Raw genomic sequence first — 20,427 nt, 5'->3', positions numbered from 1 at the left:
CCCAGCCAGCCCTAGCAGCGGTGGACACAGCTTTCCAGCATCCAGCATGCTCAGAACACCAGCTGGGCCTGGGCTGCAAGCTTTTAGAGAGGCAGCTACCACATGACCAGTGGGAGGGGCCAAAAGTGAGTGGGAGGGGCCTCTGGATGGAGGAAGACACCCCACACCCAGTACCCTGAGGCTCTGGACACCTCAGGTTTCAGGGACATCCGGGAGGACACTGGGGCAAAGCCTGGGCCCACATTCTCAGATGCCAAGAAATCAGTGACTAGAAGGGCCAAATGGAAGTGTTCTTAAGGGGGCAGGGCTCAAGGTCCTCTTCCCTCAGAGGCCTCTCGGCTGGCAGGGACCCCTTCAGAGGTCTGACCATTGTAATCAATGCTTATCCAGTGCTTACTACCTGACAGGAACTGTTCTGAGAGCTCTAATTAATGCACTTAAGCCCTATAACAACATTATGATCATTACCCTATTTTCAGATGAGGAAACTGAAGCTAAGACTGAGTCACTTGCCCAGGGTCACACAGCCTTTAAAGAGTGAGCACCTAATCTGGAGGTAGGAGAAAAGTCAACCCCCCATGTCCCTCACTCTAAGGCCAGACTGTGGGCATGATACTGTATTCTAGTCTCGGTCCTCAAGGCAATCCCATGTAGTGATAAGACATACACGCAGCCTGAATCTCAGCACTCGAAAACAGAGGTAAGACGTGTACCAGCACCCTTGGCCTACAGCCATTTAGGCCTTACTTAGAATGTCCAGGGAAGGGGTACTCAGAACCTCATGATCAAGTCCTACAATTGGAAAAAACCCTTAGAGGTCACTTCGTTCAGGGAAAGTTACTGTGTGGCCTACACACACTTCCTCCTACAGCCTGTGCCAGTGGCAGACATCACTAATCCATCATAGAACTTCTTTTTCAGTGTGTCCTGGGATAGTCTCAGAATCTTTCTTAATCCATTCACTGTCCATCAGACTTAGCACAAGAGCTTTAAAAATCCAGTCTTTCATTTGCAGAAGGGGAGACTGAAGCTCCAAGAGGAGCTCCCTTACTCAGTCACACGGGAAGTGAGAGGGCCAGACCTGGAGGGTGCAGCACAGCGACTCAGGGGAGTTCAATGGTGACAGGTACCGAGGGCTGGGAATGCAGAGGCATTTCTAGTGGGGGCACTGTAGAGCAAGCAGGAGGAGGAACATCCTGGCACACTCGGGGGGGCCAGTGAGGAGGCTGAGGCTGGTGTAGGGAGAGCAAAGAGTTGGCACTGAAGGAGATGGAGGGTTGGGAGGGGGACACTTCCATTCTCACAGTCTGGAGAAAACATGATAAGCTTGTGTGTAGGATCAACTTTGCAGGCCCATACACAGACAGCTTCTGCCCACAATGCACACCCACGGACTGCAAACATTTGGGGTCAACACAGGGCGGGCTTTCTCTGCCAAGGCCATGCAAGGCCTAAGGAGAGACACAGCAATGATACATTGGTATTGTGTTTCCCCCAAAATAAGACCTAGTCAGACCATCAGCACTAATGCATCTTTTGAAGCAAAAATTAATATAAAACCTGGTCTTATATTAGTATAATATAATTAATATAATATAGTATAATATAATACTGGATCTTATATTAATTTTTGCTCCAAAAGATGCAATAGAGCTGCTGGTCCAGCTAGGTCTTATTTTCAGGGAAACACGGTATGTGCTGGGGATAGGGTGTGGTTGGTTTGCCACCCATTCCTTGGGCCCTCACCACTCCATGGCCAATGCCCAAAATCCAACCACCAATACCAATCATTTTGCCTGAAAGATCTCTCCGGCAACTGGAGCACGCTCTGCCCATGCATCTGGCAGTCTAGGGAATGAATGCCCGAGAAGAAGCCTTCGGTCAGTGGTCAGCTCTCTGTCCCTCACAGGCACTCTGGGGTGCCTACTCTATGCCACTTCTCCAGGTTCCTCAGCAGACTGAGCTCCAGTTGCCCCCAGCAGTGACTTTGTTGAAAATACACCCCACGGTGGCTCCTTCCCTTCCTGGTCTCTCCCCTCTAGCACTTCTTGGGATCACCAACCACTAAACTGTCTGCATGGAACCTTGTCTCCTAGGCCTCCCTCACAGGCCTCAGGGGGGCCCCTCTGTGGCAGAGGCTCTGGAACCCGAGCCTCCCCTCTTGGATGCCCCATGTGGTCTTGGATACCCCATGGCCAATATGATTCTTCTTTGTCTAAACCTCCGTCTCCTTCCTTTCCCCCACCTCCCTTCCCCTCCCCTTCCTTACTTCTCATTCTCACCTTTCCCCTCTTCATGGTCAGTTGGCAGCCTGACCACTTCCCCATTCACCCCAGCCAGAAGCCTGGCCTCCTTCCTCTCCTTCAGCCCCTAAATCTACTCCCTCACCAGGTCCTGTGTATTTTACCTCCTGAATTCTTAAAGCCATCCACTCTCCTTGCCCACAGCTACCCTCCTGTCCAGGCCACTCCTGTCTGGACATGGCAACAGGCTTTTGATGGATTTCACTGTAGTGCCCCTCTGCACCACGTGGCCCAACCTCTGAATCATAGCCAAAGGGAATGTTTAAAATCTTTCCATCCATTAGGGATCCGCTGAAGGCCATTACTTCCATGACGCCCTTTTGGATTCTCTGTCTCTGGGTTTCTCCTGTTAGGGTCAGAAACTACTCTCTACCTTGTGTGAGAGTTGACCTTGCCCAGGCCCCATCTCTGGCCAACCTCAGAGGCCCACAGGGGCTGATGCAGGCCTGGCACAGAGAGGGAATCCAGGAAATCCTCACTGACCAGACAAAAGAATGAGGAAGTAAGACACTGAATAGAGAAATGGATGAGGAGATGGATGGATCAATGAATGAGGAGATGTGGGTGGTCAAGCATATGGATAGATAAATGTGACTGACAGATAGGTGGACGGATGGATTGGTGGTGACCATAGAGATGGATGGATTAGGTAAGTGGAAAATGATTGGCTAGATTACTAGAGTGGATGAATAGCTAGATGAATCAGTGGATGGAAGGATGGATGGGTGGTTGGGTGAGTAGATGAATGGTTGGGGAGGACAGATGAATAGTTGGGAGATGGGTGAAGACATGGATGGAAAGATGACTGGATGGGTTGGGTAGACGGGTAGATAGGTAGATGGATGGGGGAATGTGTGGAACTAGTGGATAGATAATGGGTAAATGAGAAGGTAAATAGGTGGGTGGATAGGTGAATAGGTAGATGAATAGATAGATGAGTGGGAGGGTAGGTGCATAGATGAGTGTTTGGTTGAATGGATGACTAGACGGACAGGTGCACACCAGCGACATTAACCTTACCTCTTGAATCCTATCTTCTAAGTAACGGTGCTGAGTGGGCAAGTGACTGTCTTCAAGGCTACATTAGTAGCAGCTGCCATTTCCCAGGCACCAGTTGGAGACAAATCAGTTGCTAGAAGGCCCTAAAGTTAACAAAGCAAAGCTAAATTACTGTAGACAGTGCCACTTTCCTCAGAGGGGCTCAGAAGTCAGAAATTTCCACATGAACCCATACTCTGCTTGCTTCCCCCAGGATCCCAAGGGAGGTGGAGGGGCCTCCCACACTTCTGGTGCCCCTCATCTCCACAGCGTGTGAGCCTGTCCATAACAAACTTTCAGAACCAGAGAATGGCAATAGAAGATGGGTCCCTGGAGAAAACAACAGCTGATATTTAGCGAGTGCCTACTACATTCCAGACACTGTGGTAGGTGTCCAGATGTCAACTCATGTAATACTCACAACAACCGTACAAGATTGGAACTATTGCTGTTCCCATTCCAGAGAGGTGGGTACTATGGGAATTCTCCTAAGATCACAGGGGAACTTGGTTCCCTAGCCTGTGCTCCTAGTTATCACCTGCAGAGCCTTCCCAATAACAATCACAGGGCCCAGCATAGATGGATGGATGGATTACAGATAGATGGATGGGTGGGCTATAGAGGGGTGGATGATGGATGGATAATGGATGGATGGGTGGGTGGGTGTGTGGAGGGCTGGGTAAGTGGGTAGATGCGTAGGTGAATGAATGGATGAGGTGGTTGGTAGGATACATGGATACATGAGTGGGTGTGCGGATGGATGATTATATGAGGTGTGATAAAAAATAAATAGTGAATGTTTACATAAAAAAATTCATTGCAGTAAAACACACATTGCCATTAATCTTCTTCAAAATACGCCCCCTCTCTTCGAACACACTTATGTCATCATTCTTGCCACTTTCTGAAGCAGTTGTGGAAACCCGCTTTTGTGAATGTCTTTAGTTGCGCTGTCGTGGCTGCATTGATGTCCTGAATCATTTTGACTTTGGGGAAGAGCCAGAATATGCACAGAGCCTGATCCAGTGAATAACGTGGATGAGGACACACCGCAATGTTTTCATTTCACAGAAATTGCTGTATACCAGAAGCGATGTGTGACATGGAGTGCTGTCGTGATGGAGGATGATTTACAGCACATCTTTTCTTTTTTTTCTTTTCACTTTTATTTAAGTGTGTTTTTCCAGGACCCATCAGCTCCAAGCCAAGTAGTTGTTTCAGTCTAATTGTGGAGGGCGCAGCTCACAGTGGCCCGTGTGGGGATCTAACCGGCAACCCTGTTGTTAAGAGCACCACGTTCTAATCAACTGAGCTAACCATCCACCCCAGACTTTTTATTTTAGTTAAAATTTATTGGGGTGACAATGGTTAGTAAAATTACATAGGTTATATTATAATTCTGTAATATATCATCTTTATATCACATTGTGTGTTCTCCACCCAGAGTCTGTTCTCCTTCAATCACCATATATTTGATCCCATTTACCCTAATCTACCAATAGTTTAGTGGTTTTAGACAGCACACTTTAAAACACAACTTCTCTCAAGTGTAGCTCACACCCGATTGTCTGCATCGAACAAGCTGAAACTTGTCACACACTGTTACTAAGGTTTGACACGCCGCTTCCCATATTGAAGGTCCCTGCCTTTCCATTGGATGGCACTCGGCAGCAGCATTCACCAGAATTTTTGATCACACCTTGTATAGATGGATGCACATCAGTAACTTGTCAGAGATTTACCTTGAGCAACCACACATCCTATGTGGTCCCTGCAACCCTCAGGCCTCAGTTTTCCCATTTGTCAAAGGGGGCCCCTGCTTTCCTCTTGTGCTGTGAGGATCAGGGGAGAGTGTGTTGGGAAGGGGTTCTACAAACTTCCAGAGGCAAGCTGACTTGGAATGCCCTCACCTTCCCCCACCTATTAGCCACTGAGCCCGTGGAGCCCCACCCTTTCATAGCTAAGGATGGCTATAATCCACTGTCACACTGGCTTTTCTGGCTGGAATGAAGGTAACTTGGTGAGTCACCCTCACATCATAAGTCTCCTGCGGTAGGCAACAGCAATGGGTTTAGAAGCACCAGAGCTGGGATCAAGATCCAGCTCCGGCCCTTACAAGCTGTGTGACCTTAGGTGAGTCACTTCCCCTTTCTAGGCCTCTGCGTACTCCGTACAGGGATGGCCTGGCTGCTCCTTCTTCACCGTCTGGGCTCTTACCTCAAGACTCCCGGTCTTCTTCCCCTACTTTCCCATCCCTCATAATTCCCTGATCAGCTGCCCTAGGTCCTGCAGTGTCTCTCTAAGGTCATTCACTGTCAGAAACGATGGAGCACTTGAGGCTCAGGGAGGCTGCATCATAGATCACTGCCCACAGCTGGGACTCTCCATGGCAAGGAGTTGTGATCAGGTCTTTGTTCTTCTGCCCGTCCCTTTGAGGAGCCTGCATTCTGCCTGGCCTTGTGTGCTCAGCTCCTGCCTTCAGTTATTCCAATCTTCACAGCCCCACCTGAAGGAAAGATGAGTGTCCCCACTGGACAGACAGGGAAATTGAGGCTGAGACAGGTTAAGTCACTTGCCCTGGGTCACCTAGAGCTGAAACTCTGAGCAGAGGTGTCTGTCACAGGACAAGGAAGCCAAAGAAGGTTAGGGAGAAGGAGTGAGAGCAAAAGGCATGGATAGCCTGCCCCTCCCCACTTCTTGTTGGTCACTTGGCCTGCACCAGGTGATCTCAACCTTGTTCCCGACTCCCTATTTTGTGGAAGGGGCTTCTCCAGACCCACAAACCCAGTGAGTCAGCTTTGTTCTCACTTGCGAGGGAGGCAAAAATAGCTCCCCTCTACAGGGAAACTGAGGCTCGGAACAGAGAAGTGATTTGCCCAAGACCACAAAGCCATTGAGTGAGTGGTGGCTTGGAGATAAGAACACAGGTCTCTGGATGCCCTGTCCAGCGCTTCCCCTGCTACCCTGCAGCAGCTGCAGCAGCCCATGATGTGAGCTCGGCCCTCTGAAGTTCACCAGACACTTTCCTAGTCACGGTAACAGTCCTGGACAGGGTAATCAAGGTTGGGGAGCAAGGTTTGTACACAACAGAAGGGCAGCTGGAGCCCAGAGAGGCCAGACTGGCCCTCAGTCTCCCAGCAAGTGAGGGCAGGGCCTGGACTGACGCCGGAGCCTCCACGTGCCTTTACCCCCTAGCACCAACCAGTCAGCCAAGGCTGGAGCTGAAACTGCCTAGGGCACAGGGCAAGGCATTTCCCCTTCCTGAGGCCCAACTTCCTCCTCTACAAAATGGGCTGATGACTAGCCTCCAGGGGATGTGACTGTGAAATTCAATGTGGTGACGGAGGTATGCTCTGGGCACAGGGCCTGGCACAGCGAGACTCCAGGAAGAGGCAGCTGTCAGAATCATCGTCATCATGACACCAGCCGTCCCTGGAGGGGTGGGGTCCAACGGGCCAGCAAGTCCCCAGCGCTGCATTTGAGGCCGCCCCCAGCTCACAGTAACCCCTTCCCTGAAGGAGGGTAAACTGAGGCCATATTCCACTGTGTGGCACACAGAGCCATAGTAAATGCCAGGTCCTCCCCGTGTTCTCTGATGGGGGTTTTCTGGCTCTGACAACCACCAGCACAGGGAGCTCGGAGCAGAAATGGGGATCCCCAACGGGATCAAACCTGGGACATCCCTAACCCTCCCATATGCTATGAGTAATGCTCTCCGAATGTACCCCAACAGGCAATGATGCAAGAGGGCTGTGAGCTCCACTGGGGCAGCACTCTGGCTGCCTTGCTCCTCTGTGCCTGGGGTAGTGCTGGCCGGCAGGTAGTTCTCGGTACGTGGTGGTCGCAGCGTCCACAGGTGCCCCCGACCCCTCCGGCCCCTCGCCTTCTGTGGTCTGGAGACAGGGGCTGGACACATTGACCCCAGGGATAGGCTGCACCAAGTGGCCAGGAAGGGCAGACATCCATCCTCTGAGCCCTGAAGGGAATCCAGGGCAGGAGGTTCTGGTCCCCAGGGTGGACAACAGGTCAGGCCAGGCACCAGGGAATGTTTCCGGTCAGGCCAGGCACCAGAGAATGTTTCCAAGGGTATTTTTATCTTGAGAACATCCTTCTACAGGGGGCGGGGGCAGGAGGGAGACAGGGTGTCCTTGGCCCCAGGCCTCTGGGAGCAGCAGAGGACAGAGGCCCCTGGGCACTCTCTACTGGATTGGCCATTACATGCAGTCCTCTGTCCCTGGGTTTTCTTGGGTTCTGGTAGCAGTTGGAACCTGGAGGGTCTTGAGGGTTTCATGGGGCTCCCAGCTCTGCTCCAACTTGCTGTGTGACCTGTGGCAGGTGTCTGTCCCACTCAGGGCTTCCGTCTTGCAGTCAACCTTCCCTAAGGCCCTGCTCAAGCTGGGCTCAGCTGGGCACCAAGTACCTGCCTGTGTGGGGCATCCTGCCAAGCGGGGGACATAGCAAGTAAACCAGCAACCACAACAAGGTCAGAACCTTGAGAGCCCAAGGGAGGTGTCTAACCCAGTTGGGGAAGAACGGGGCTTCCTGCAGGGGGCAGAGAGAGCCTAGCCTGAGACTGACTGCAGTGCAGTGAGGGGGACTCAGAGTCCCATGCATCGGGGTGCACATCTGGCTCTATTCCTCACACACTGGGCTTTGGGCAAGGTCTCCCTGCCTCTGAGCCTCCCTATTCCTACTTCCAATGAAGGAGCTGGCCCTTCCAAGCCTGACATTCCAGGATCCTAAGGGATTTGGGGCTAAGGAAGGTGTAGAGAAACAGGTGGGGGCACACCCTGTCACCCTAATAACAAGGCAGGCGAAGATGTTTTGAGTGCCTATGTGTGCAGGTGCTGGAGCCGAGGCATTACACTGACAGATGAAGAGACTGAGGTTCTCAGAGGCCCCTGGATGCATATTTATGAGCTTGGACTTGATCCCAGAGAAGAGTTTGAAAGTATGAGTTCTGGGTCAATATGTCTTGGGTTCAATCTTGTCTTTTCTCTTTCCATGTGACCTTTGGCAAGTCATATAACCTCTCTGAGCCCGTTTTCTCACCTGTACAATGGGATTAATAATAGTATCTAACTATGGTGTGGTGATGGGGTGTCAGCAAGTTAATACGTGGAGGTTGCCCAGCTGGAATCTCCTGGCCTCCACCCACTGCCATCATCATGTGTCTGAGCCTGACTGACGCCGGGGACGGGTCACAGGCCCCTGGAAGGCCACAGCTGGACCTCACTCAATGCAGTGCAAGAAGGAATGAGCAAAAGGACAGAATGGGAAGGAACTCCAGGGGGAGGGACCCAGTGAGCAAAGGCACCCTGGCTTCTATTTTTCTTACAGCCGTAATTTTCAAGCTTCAACCTCAGTTGAGTCTCAGGTATTTCCCAAGTGCTCAGCAGGTGCATGGGAGAGCAAAGACCTGAGGTTAAGTAACAAGAAACATCCTGTAACAAAATAGACCATGAATAAATAGGCTGGAAAATTTGCCAACATATAAATAATTATGATGTTTACCAAAACTCGCCAAAGCAAAACAAAAGGTACAAATGTTTTGTTTGTTTGATGTATGTTATAAAACAGGACCGATGCACTTAATACATAAAGAATTCTTTTAAATCAACAAGACATGCTAGGAAAGAGCAGAGGGCTAGGGTTGGACTCCCCACCGAGGAGGGTCATGTGATCCTCAGTGAGCTGTGTCTCAGGAATGCTCACGCCTCAAAGCCTCAGTAAGCTGGTTCCTCATCATGCAATGTCTTGCTCTGCCTTCCAGAACTTGATGCATCCTTCAAGCTCAAAGGATGCCTCCTCTATGAAGCCATCCAAGATTTCCCTGGGTTCCCTGCTGCTCCTTGCCAAGTCCACACAATATGTTTCTTGGCCCCATGTTTCTTGGAACAGTGCCTGGCTTCAGCTGAGTGCGTGGCACTTCATCAGAGATTGTTCCAGGTGGGATGGCCTAAGCCCCTTTGACAGAGGAGGAAAGAAGGCAGAGAGGTGCACAGCCATGTGATAGGTCATGGTCTATGAGCCACATTGCTGAGCCTCGCACCCAGGTGTCCTGCCTCTGGTCCCTGCCTGCTCCAGCCAACTCTTCCCTAATGATTCCTCCAGCCCCACCTTGCTCCCATCAGGGAAAAGGCCCCACCTTGGGGGCCTCATATCTTCATGATGGGCTGTGCCCAATATGAGTCCTGACTAGGCAAAGTCCAGGCAAGACCAGGGCCTGAGACCCGGCCTCAGTCCCCAGCGACCCAGAAGCTCTGCTGGGGGAACACAGGAACAGTTGTTTTCTCAGCTTCCCTTTCCTTTTCCTCCTTTTATAAATTTGGCTTTATCTTGAGACCAAAAAATTCACTGGGAGGGTGTGACAGACCTTTGAGGGCACTGGGATTCGCCTGGCATGGGCAGGAGGCTGAGTTCTGAAATCAGGAGTCCAGGAAAATAGGGTGGGCTTTTCAGAGGGCCTATCCCTCCACCCTAGGACCCCAGTTACAGCTCAGATCTGGGATCACTGCCAAGGCCTTGGGTCTCCCTCCATCTGCTCAGCAGAATCACACTTAGCTTTTACTCACTCACTCAACAGATACCTACTGAGACTCTACTATATGCAAGCATAGTGCCTGGGGCCACCGTTTGAATGGGGCAAGGCAGAAAACATGTTGAGGAGAAAAGAACCCAAGTAGTTCCGGAGGCAGGGCGGGCACTATTCTAGAGGTCAGGGAAGAACTCTCTGAGAGACTATGGGAACCACGTTCCTGGAACAGCAAGGACAAAGGCCCTGAGGCTGGAATGTTGCTCTATGTGTTTAAGAAACTGGAGGGAAGGCAAAGGAGCTGGGGCTGAGTGTGCCAGGGAGAGGGGAGAATAGGTGAGAAGGAGAAGGGACAGCTCAGAGAGATGACTTAGTTGGGGACACATAGCCAGCGAGGCAGATGGGAACACCTGGGCCTCCTCTTCCTTATCTGCCAGTGACAATAATAATCTATGTCCCAGAAATGGCGCCAGAGGAAATGCTCTCCACCTCCTTGCCAGACCCTCTGCCCAATGCCTTTTCTTTCTCATTCTCCCTCAAACTCCCATGCATCCTTCAACACCCACTTGCAAGCACCTAACCCTTGTACTTCCCTCAGTCCTAGACCAGACCATTCTGGGTGGCAATTAACTGTCCTACCAAGTCTTCCCACCAGAAGCCCCCTGAGGCCAGGGCCTAGGTCTGACTGCCTCGAGCATGGGGCCAGGTTCCAGGAGGAGGCTAAGGAGGGCAGTGCAGAGTGCAGAAGCCCCTCATGATCTGCCCCGGTAACCCAGGAGTGCCCTTGAGGCCTGCATTGCAAGATGGCAGGCAGGGCTGTATGCCGTGTCAGGACCACTCCGGCCTCAACTTGACATGGAACCTTGCTCTGTCTGGGCCTAAGTTTCCCCATCTATCAAATGAGAGGCTCCCCTTGGCCCTCTTCAACTTGTTGCAGGAAAAAGTCAGTGGCCTGAGGGATGGGGAGTCTCTCACCTCCTTCTCTTATTAACTGCTCACAGTAGGGAGCGGGGCATGGTTGGCACCACCTTGAGCCCCCTTGGAGCTCTGGGTGAGCCTACAGGGCAGGAAATGTCAGCTTTCTGCCAGGTCAGCCAGGGGTTCCAGGCCAAGCCTCAGCGTGTTGGGGGGCCCTCTCACCCATAATAGAACCCTGCTGGGAGACAACCCAATGCCTGCCTTGGGCATTTCACCTAGAACAGCTAATTTGGTGGGCCTGAGAGAGCAGCTTCTCCAGGCCGTGTCCAGGAAACTGAACCACAGGTCATAGCCCATGATGCCTGTGTTGGTCCCCAGGCCCCCATGAGGGCTGCCCAAGAAGAATGGAGGGAAACTGAGGGAGCCTGGGGGTATGTGGAGGGGTCTGGCAGGCTGCATGGGGCAGGGCAGGGTTCTGTGGTCCCTGCCACAACTCAGCACATTTCAGGACTCTTTCCAAGGGCCCAAGGATGGAATTCAAGGCTCTATGACCTTGATGGGGAAAACACGTGAACTTCCCTTTTCTCTCTGCAAAATGTGTTCTCTCTGTGACAAATGGAGACAGCAAAGCCCTGAAGCATCACACGCTGTACAGAAGGTATGAGGGCCTTCGCTAGGTCTTGCTGTCGAAGGCATTATTAAGCAACAGCATGCTATAATCACTGTATCGCATACTCTAAAATCATGTTTTGATAACTATTTCACATTTCTGGTTTCCTTTGTGGTCTTATGTGGGTTCTCTCATGCGTTCAAAAATGTTATCCTGAGCAAGTGGACATCACAAGTATCCACAGCCAACCAGACCGCGACTGGAGCCTCACCGATGAAATGGTGAGGTTGGGTGTCTGGGCCATCTCACTCATTCATTCGTCCATTCGTTCATTCTACAAGCATGTCTTCACTAAGCACTGAGTCCATGAGAGGTCCTGTGCAAGGCATAGTGTGAACAGGATGGAAAGGCCCTGCCCCTTGGTGCTCAGAACAGATAGGAGGGTGACAGATATCTGAGAAAAAAAGGAATCAGGCTGCAGGAGGTGCTGTGTGACTGCCTCCTGCTGGGTGGGACAGAGCCGGGGCTTGGAACAGGAAACAGCTCCAGGCAAAGGTCACGAGGCAAGAAGGGGCTGCATACAATCTGAGGGAGGAGGTCAGCAAGAGGGTGAGGGGGAGAGGAGGTCTACGGTGGGGGGGGGGGGGGCCAGGTCGGGGTCTCACCTGTGACCCATCTATGATGTCCCAGGTCAAATCCAAAGTCCCTTGGGAATCTTCCGAAGGCCCCGGGGAGGAACATAAACCTGAGGAATTTTCTGGAACACAGGGACAGCATCACCCTTCCATGCAATACCTCATCTAATCCTGGGTGAGATGCAGGCTCTTCTTGGCATAATTTCAATGAGGAGAATGAGGCTCAGGGTGGAAAGGCACCCACAGCTTCAGGGCAACTGACATTCGCACCTCACGCCGCCTCACACTGACCTCACTACCACGCAAGTCTTTCTAACTCCAGGGAACTGGAACTGTACACCCATCATGCCCGACACTTAACACATGCTACTTCAGTTCATGCAACCGTTCCTTTCAATAGAGGAAAGAGACTGGGGCTCAGAGAGGGTGAGCATCTTGCCCAGGGCTACAGAGCCGGTCCACAGCAGAGCTGGGATGGGAATCCAGGACTTCCGGGGCTGTGGGAACAGAGACCCTGGAATTAATCACACATACCTGGCCCTAACATCTCTAGGAGAAACCAGTCTCTCCAGGTGACTCAGGACCACCTCCTACAGGAAACCTTCCCTAGCTGCATGGCTCCCACCACCTTTTCCTCATGGCTAACTGGTGCTGTGTAGAGGCAGGGGCTGCAGAAAGCCCGGGGCTGGTGGGGCAAGGGCCTGGTGTCTGGACCTTGCCTGGCCCTAGCTGTGCTGTGTGACTCTGAGCCACTGGCCCCCTCTGAGCCTGTGCCCAGGAAAATGAGGTAGATTTAGGGTCATTTGTCCTACAGCAATGGGTCTTATCAGCAGATCTCTGTCCCGAGAGCAGGACGAGCAGCCACTGAAAATCCCAGAAAAAAGTGTTCTCATGCTTCAACGTTTTATTTATCATCTACTGTGTGAAACACTGCCTGGGTCTCTCCCTGCCCCAAGAGGAGGAAACAGGGTCAGAGAGAATCCAGTGGCCCAAAGCAACCGGCCAGTCAGTGCCTGGGGGAGGGGTGGTGGCCCTCCTCGAGCTAGGTATTCTGAAGAGGTCAGGTGCACCTGGCAGCTGGGGCACATGGCCAGGGCTGGGAGGGTGAATAAGGGTGCTTCCCACCTCCATGCTCACTCCAGCATCTGCTGGGGGGTGGGAGTGTTAGGGTGGGGGAGGCATGGATTCCTCCTATGCCCGGTCCTGCTCTAGCTTGCCCTGCCTCCGCCTCTTCACTCACTCATTTGTATGATTCATCCTTGCCTCAATTTCCACATTGGTTACATCAATTCCATTGCCTCCCTGGTATAACTGTTGGGAATTAATGGAGTTATTGGATGAAAAGTGCCCAGTACACGACAGGTGCTCATGTATGCACCATCCTTTCATGGATACACAGCCTACAGCACGGTGCTTGCTATTCTAGGAGTGTCATGGATGTGCGTGCACCTAGCCCCACTTTGCATTTCCCCAGAAGCAGGTAGTGTGGGAGGTGACCCCGAGGAAAGTGACACAGGGAAGGGCAGCAGCCCTTAATGGCTGTGTGATGAGTGCCTTAATGCAGCAGGCACCGGGGCTTCTGCCCACTGGCGCCTAAACTTGCACATTCATTATCCTCCTCAGGGGCAAGACAGTTGCAGGAGTGGCCTATGGTGCTGTGGGAGGCAGGGACTATAGTGGCCTGGTGTCATCCATCAAGGGCAGCAGGGTGGGGAAAGTTCCAGTGGCCAGAGGAGGTGCTCATGCAGAGACGAGGGTGCGGATGGAAGTTCCAGGTATGAAGTGGGCAACCTGACAGCTCACGTCTCACATGCAGCAGTGTGTGTCTGTGTGTAGTGTGTGTCAGCTGCTCGCCCCTGCTCCTTTGTGGGAACACAATGGTGCGTGTGCAGGATGCACACAGACACGGACCTGTGTCCTCACGAGGATGGATCTGTCCCAACGTTAGTGCTGGTGCTGGACACCCTGGGCTAGGTCACCGTGTGTCTGCTTTTGCACTCATACCTGCACATGTTCAAGCTTTGTGCAGACACACGTGTGTACCAGGCATGGCACACACATGCATGTGCACCGTGGTCCCTTGTCCAGCCCTGTCAGTGCAGATGGTTTGGTCACCTTTGCAATGGGGCAGGAGCTGGCTGAGCTGGGACAGCTTTGGTTCAAACCATGAAACACAAAGAGGCTGGGAAAAGAAAACGAGCTGAAGGGATGGGGGCGGGCAAAGGCTCTGCTCACAGCTGCCCCGCCTGCACCGGGGACTGCCCTATCCCTCCCCCAGCTAAGGGCTGCTGGAAGCTGGAACCCAGGTCCCAGGCCCTCTGTCAGGCAGGGCCCGCTGTGCGTCCTGGGGAGTCCCACTCAGAGGACAGCAAGCAGGGATGATGTGGGTCCTCCCAAGCCACGACACTGCAGGATCTGGGGAGGGACAGCTCACAGATTCACCGAGCACCAGAAGAGGGAGCCCCAGATACCAGGCACTTGGTAAACCATGGGATGCTGGGTCACCCAGCACAGAAGTCACCCTCTCTGGACAATAATGCACTAATTGCATATGCTGCCCCATGGCAGTCCATTAGCCCAGGTTGTGCAATGATTTATTCACTAGCTCTCATCTCTTTCTTGTCCCCACACCCAGCTCATCAGCTTCACTGCCTATGCCGGGAGAGCCTGACCCATACACACTCCCCTATCTTCACTTGAAAACGCTGCATGTGATGTCATCAGACAGCACGAGGATGAAACCCACAGGCAGCCAGGAGTTGAACTCCCACACGGGCGGGGGCATCTGGGAAGTGGACTCTGGCTTTCTAGGCAAGTCTGTGGATTCTCACATTCTTTCAGGACAGCCCTTGCTTGAGAGCCTGGGACAGGTGCTCCACTTATATTTACTGGGCTTCACCCCGAGTGCCTCATTGTGTCCTGAGAAAGCCCTGCAGGAAAGAGTCTACTATTATCCACATTTTCCAGATGAGGAAACGGAGGTTCAGAGAGGTGAAGTGACTTACCCAAGACCAACAGCCTATAAAAGGAAGAGGTGGGGACTAAAGCCAGGCAGGGGCCCCAGAGCCTGTACCTCTCCTCACAGCACGTGGCCTCCCTGACTGAGCAGCCCTGTGAGGTAAGCCCCATTAGGATCCCTGTTTTACAGATAAGAAAACTGAGGCTCAGAGAAGTGAAGTAACTTGCCCAGGGTCACACAGCCAGAATGGAATGGAAGCCAGACAGGTGACCTTGACTGATAATGTGCTTCACTCCGTGCCCTGGGTGACCCCGTGGATGTGTCCAGGGAGGATGAGAATGGCTCATTGCAGTCAGTTCCCACTGCTACCTGAAGCCGCAGCCACGTGGAGTCCCCTCACCTGACTTCTTCAATGCCCAGCCCCACCTCCCAGGCGCTGAATGGAGGCCCAGGTTGGCCAGCTTTGGTAGCTCCAAGGACACAACTCTCAGCACAGTGACAAGTGTGAAGGGCCCTCAAATCACAACGCTGACCTCTCATCATCACCCACTCGTCATCACAGAGAAGGGGCCCCTTGTGCAGCTGAACAGGCCCAGCCATGTCAGTACTCGGCTGGGAATTCTGCGAAGCCCCTGGCCATCCCCAGGGCATCCTATAACCCCTGGCTTCTCCCAGGACCCCTGCACACAGAGCTATCTAGAATCCCTAATCCTGCCAGACAGGTTAGTCCCCTCTTTGGGCCTCAGTGTCCTCATCTGGAAGATGGGGGCTGACAGCCCCTCCAAGGGTGGGGCTGGCCATGTGAGGACTTGATGGCCAGCATAGGGCAGCATAGGGCTTGCAGGCAGTAATTGCTCAGCAAGTGCCCACTGTGGTTGGCATTCACACCACCTGCAAAGCCTGAGGCAGCACATCTGCTTAAATATAGACTGCACAGGCTTTGCTGTGGGCAGGCTCTGGGTTCACATTCCAGCTCTGTGACTCCCTGCTTGTGTATCTCAGGCACCCAGCTGCCTCTCTCTGAATCGCAGTTTCCTGGCCTGTCAGCTGAGGATGTCACTCCTTCCCCACAGGGATGTGGGGACAAAGTGGGTCCAGGCATGTGCAGCACTCATCTCCAGTCCCCGCAACCGCTAACAGCTGACTGCCCCTTTCCCATTCCAACTCTAAAACCAGGGCAGCTGGAACTCTGAGTGATCCCCCACCAATGCCTGCTGATCGGGGACCCAGAGGAGCCACTGTGCCAGGCCTGGCAGGGACCTCAGGACAGCAGAAGTGTGGCCCAGCTGGAAGTGGAAGGTTCAGGCCCAGGGACCCAGAGAGGGCCAGCTCCGCCTGTGCCACACAGTAGGACAGGGCAGGGCAGGGTGGGCTCACACCAGGAACAGCCCCACGCACTCACCCTGCCTCAGAACACCCTTCCCCTCTCCCTGGGCCAGTGCACAACGCCGGCCTGAACACCAACCATGTTCAAATTGCAGCTCTGCCGCTCAGATGTGATGAGATCTTGGGGAAGTCCCTTTACCGCTCTGGGCCTCAGTTTTCCCATCTGTAACACGGGGTTAATAAGATGTGATTGTAGTAAGGATTAGTGAGTTCATAAATCACTTAGAACGGTGCCTGGCATCGAGAAACATTATCACCATCACTATGATTAGCATTCTCAGCATTTCTGTGCCAGGCACTGGCGGCACAGCAGGAAGAGGCCCATGGGTCCCAGCATTAAACACACTAGTTCATGGCCTGTATCCAGCCCTGCCAGCTCCAGAGGTCCTCATGCACTTTCAGGCACCCCTTTTCTGTGGCTTCAGCAGGGCCTGGAAAGAGCTTCTGAAAAGAAAATGAAGTGACATTTTCTGACAGTTCACCTCTGACAACACCGAACTCCCAGCAGTTCCCATCTCCATACTTTTGCCCAGGCTATTCCCCCCACCCCATTCCCCTACCCCTGCGATGCCCAGCTCCTGGCTAACCTCTGGCATGTCCTTCAGGCCCCTAGCTTGAGTGTGAGGTCTCCCTGGCACAGAGCAAGGGCTCTGCGTCTACATTCAAAGCAACAACAATCTATAACGAGAGCTCGTGTGTACTGAGCGGGTACGGTACACCACATCTTGTCCCCAAGTACTCTACCTAGATTCTCCCATTTAAGCCTCAGAAGAGTCCTATGAAATACATGTTATAATTTTACAGACAAGGAAAGTGAGGCACAGGGAGGTGGCCTGAGAACACTGGAGATTTCACATGGCTTGAAGCACGAACTCAGAATCCTCTCTCTGCTCCAGCCTGTGGGGTGGGCAGGAGAGGCCAGCACTAATGATCAGCTGTACCCTACAGTGGGGATGGTCCCTTCACCCCTCAGTGGTACCCCCAAGGCCTAAGCTTGGAGGAGCCCTGTACTGTCACCTACCAGCCCATAGGAGAGGCCCCCAGTGCTCAGTGTGGGAGCAGGACAAAAGAAGAGTGAAAGCATCAGTCTGGCTTCAGATTTGTGGGACTGCACTGTGCATTCCAAGGCCTCTGTGAGCTCATCTGTAAAGTGGGGGAACTGAGATGAGTCAGCACCTAGTGCCTAGTGCAGAGTGGGAGCTATCCGTCCTGAAAGAAAGGGGTGGAGGGGCCCGTGGGTGTGTGGGCCTCGCGCCACTCACGCCTCCACCTCCTCGTGGTAGGTCAGCCCAAACAGGGGTCCGAGGTCCTCAGAGGGGCATTAAAGGGTCCAGCACCAGATCAATGGCCTGCAGACAGTGTTGGCCCTGTGAGCAAGAGAGAAAAGGCACCTGAGGCCTGGGACAAAGGCAAGGCCCCGCACAGGCTCTGTGCGTACCAGGAAGGAAAGCCTAGGAGCAGGGGTGCGCGGGGCCAGCCCTGGGGCAGCCAGCAGTTAGGGACAGACTTGTGGGGCCCTGATGCTGGGCTTCTGAGGGCCACCCGTCAGCCAGAGCCGGACCCCTAGACCAGAGCTCAGAGGAGCACCTGGGCCCCAGAAAATCCCTTAAACCTCTCTGAGCCTCACATCCTCATCTGTAAATGGGGACAGCAAAAGAAAGGCAGCTTCCAGGTCCTTTCCCGAGACCGAGACCAAGACCGAGGAGGCCGCACTCTTCCTCCAGCTGAGCAGGGGTGGGGGGTGAGAGGCACTGGGGGTGGGAGGATAGGTGAGCCAGAGAACCTGGGGGTTGGGGGGATGTAGGCACCAGAGTACAGGGAGACAGTGGAAGACTCGAAAGACACGTGGACTTAGAAATCCAGTCCTGGCCTGGAAGCAGCCTGGGCCCCTCCTCAGAGAGTGGTGGGTTGGGCAAGAGGGGTCAGGGGTTACTGAGGGTCAGAGCGCGGGGGAGTGGAGATCCAGCCTGTGTATGCCCCTGCCCTCCCTGACCTGTGTCATCAGGCCACACCCATTTCACTGCTCACAGCACTGACACAGCGGAGGCACCCATCTCCACTGCACACACCTGCCTTCAGGCCATCCATCTGCCTCCACAGTCCACATCTGTCTACACTGCCCCAAAGCCCTACCCATTCATTACCAGGGGCCACAAACTCTCTATACTGTCAGCCATTCAGACAGCCGGACCCTGTCTACACAGCTGGTCCCAGGCCCCACCTTCTGAACCCACTTGCCTGGGCTCCATTGGTTATGAGAAGGGGAAAATGGAGGGGAGTTTCCATGAAACTCCCACTCCCAACAGCACTTGCATCCCCAGGCCAAAGGAAGCCACCTGGCTTGAATCCCTTCCATATCCAGCTGCTGGGCACAGCCCTAGTGGGGGGCTCTTGCCCACTCTTCAGGGCTGACAGGCTAATCAGGGGATGAGGGATCACCTGGGCCAAGTCCTCTGCATCTCAAGCAGCTGCAGTCTGCGCTGGTGCAGGGTGGGGGTCTTGTTGGGAGGAGACATCTGTCCCCTGCCTGGCTTTCTAAACCCATCACAGCCGGCAGACCCACCCTTCCCTGGGGAGACCCACCTGGTGGACTGGGCACCACTGAGCACACACACACACATCCATGTCCATGACCCATGACGCCCCATGTGAGCACATGCTGAGCGCCTACTGTGTGCCAGGCCTATGGGAACCCCTGGACACAAAGCCCCGCTAGGACCTCTATAAGTAGATTATTCCCATTTTACACCTAGGGGAAACTGAGGCTCAGAAAACATCTGTGGCATGCCTAGACTGCTTCCTGCAAAAGTTGCTACAAATCAGGAAGTGAGACCGGAAGAAAAGCCCTGTCAGAAAGTCCCCTGTGCAGGCCAGGCACGTGGCCTTCTATACAAATCACTGTGATTCACCATTAGGACAGCCCTAGAAGATGGAGACTGTATTTTCTTATTCACAGTTCAGATAAGGAGCCCGGAAACTACAGTGGTGGAGTCAGGAAGCAGCCCTGCTGGAAGGCAGTCCCCCAGCCCAGCGTCCCACCTACTGGTTACTCTGAGAATTTCTGAGAGGTCATCGCAGCATGTATGTTGCAGCCTCATCTTCTCTTGGAGAGGAGCAGAGGTAGCGAGAAGGCAGAAGCTTGGCGGAAGGTGGAAGCTTAGCTCTTGCCTAGAGAGTCTTGAGGTGCCTGCAGACACCCTGGGGAGACGCTCGTGGGCAGGTGGGTGGCTGAGCCTGAAGACAGGAGAAAGGTCTGGACTAGGGATGAAAACTGGGAGTTGGGTGAGTGATGGACTGAGGTCTGCAGGGAAAGGGGCACCCCAGTGAGCAGACCTTGGGAGGAGGCAGAGCCAAAGGGCCAGGAGGCGGGATGAGTGCCAAGCCACGCAGGTCGTTCCCGGAGGGAGTGAGAGTGAGCAGGACGATGACAAGGTGACCATGGCCCTGAATAGTTTCACTGGCATCGCAGAGGTGAAGGCCAAAAGCAGAAATTGGGGAAAGCAAGCGGGGTTGCCACCTGTGAGTTGTGTGGTTGCTGAGAGCAGAGAAGTGAGGCACAAGCTGGAGAGTGGTCAAGGGAGGTGTTTCATTGTTGGAAGACGTCTTTCAAAGATAACATGTCCTCAGAAGCTTAACCAGACAGCTACCACAGGACCCAGCAATTCCACTCACTCCCAGGTGTACACCCAAGAGAAATGAAAACAGGTGTTCAATCAAAACTGTGTGCACACACGTCCACGGCAGCACTATTGTTCACAACAGCCAAAGGTGGAAACAGCCCAAACATCCATCAACTACTGAAGGGTAAACAAAATGTGGCGCATCCACACAGTGGAACATCACAGCCATAAAAAGGACATGAGCGCTGACCCATGCTACAACATGGAGGAGCCTCAGAAATATTCCGCTAAGTGAGAGAAGCCAGACACATACAAAAGACCGCATACCGTGTGATTCCATGTATACAAATGTCCATGGGACGGCTCAGTTGGTTAGAGCGCGAGCTCTGAACAACGGGGTTGCCGGTTCGATTCCCACATGGG

General features: G+C 53.3%; 1 protein-coding gene across 2 annotated transcripts in view; it reads right to left on the bottom strand.

The window, feature by feature from the left end:
* Nucleotides 1–20,427, bottom strand: part of KCNJ12 (potassium inwardly rectifying channel subfamily J member 12) — a 46,186-nt gene that overhangs the window by 8,663 nt on the left and 17,096 nt on the right. Inside the window, exon 2 of one of the 2 annotated variants that reach the window (XM_033090835.1) lies at nucleotides 3,324–3,445. The exons of the other annotated variant lie outside the window; for it this stretch is intronic. The gene's annotated coding sequence lies outside the window, so the exon portion shown is untranslated. The remainder of the gene's footprint in view (nucleotides 1–3,323; nucleotides 3,446–20,427) is intronic. 2 annotated transcript variants of the gene reach the window in all.

This window comes from Rhinolophus ferrumequinum, chromosome 21, assembly GCF_004115265.2.
Source record: "Rhinolophus ferrumequinum isolate MPI-CBG mRhiFer1 chromosome 21, mRhiFer1_v1.p, whole genome shotgun sequence".
Taxonomy (NCBI): domain Eukaryota; kingdom Metazoa; phylum Chordata; class Mammalia; order Chiroptera; family Rhinolophidae; genus Rhinolophus; species Rhinolophus ferrumequinum.
The sequence above is the reverse complement of the archived record's forward strand: the minus strand, read 5'-3'. Positions and strand labels throughout refer to the sequence as shown.